The sequence below is a fragment of the Wasmannia auropunctata genome, unplaced genomic scaffold, assembly GCF_000956235.1.
Source record: "Wasmannia auropunctata unplaced genomic scaffold, wasmannia.A_1.0 LD336116.1, whole genome shotgun sequence".
Lineage (NCBI taxonomy): Eukaryota > Metazoa > Arthropoda > Insecta > Hymenoptera > Formicidae > Wasmannia > Wasmannia auropunctata.
This window is the reverse complement of record NW_012026774.1, coordinates 4,814,947-4,815,913: the sequence shown is the minus strand read 5'-3', so window position 1 is coordinate 4,815,913 and position 967 is coordinate 4,814,947.

Sequence of the window (967 nt, the reverse complement as noted above, 5' to 3'; positions counted from 1 at the left end):
GTAATAAACATGACACATCACTACACACTACTACATCAATATCGCACGCATACATACTCACAAATTGTCGGTAAAACAGCGGATTTTTGGAGTTTGATCTAGGGTTTAGGATCCTCTTAAAGGCAACAGATTTTAAAATCCTTCACGATTAAAGTATAGGCATCAATGTAGTTCCAACTGGTAGAGGTTATGCTGATAACGAAAAAAATTTAAGAAATTTATATCTCCGTTACATTTTCTTAGTCCAATATGGCGTCTAGAACTGTCACTGTGTGCCAATATTTGCTTCGTACTAAAATTTGGCAGTTTGTTGGTACAAAATGATACCAGCTGGGACTACGAATTACATGTGCAAACAATGTTGAGTTGATAAAATTATGTTTGGATGCGTAATAAAAAAGATGTACATATCTTGAAAATTTTTTACGATATGTGCGTGCGATATCGATATATGGTAGTAAACATTGAATACATCACTACACAATCTCCACACTACTACATCAATACATACTCACAAATCGTCAGTAAAACAGCAATATTTTTGGAGTGGGCCCTGCCTATAGTCACAGCGGCCATATTGGATTCGTGACGTCATAAACGAGAAATGACACGTAAGTTTGTTGCGTGCCATTTTTAAATAAAGAGGATTTGAATAAAATTAATAAATAGAATCGCTTTAGAAAACTTGTAAAAATAGATGAAAACTATCCCTTTCCCTCTTGAAAGTTTATAGTAAATAGTAAAAGGCATGTGAAGCTTATTCAGACAAGAAAACTCACAATTTGACAGCTGTTGAAAGAAATGGAAAAGATACTTTTATGTATAAAATTCAACAATAACTATAGTTTTCATCCATTTTTACGATTTTGATTAATACGAGGCAAGTCACATTTTCACAATTAAGCACATAATGACGAAATGGCACGCAACATAAAATTCGTTGCCAACACTTTTCACAGTAGGTCCG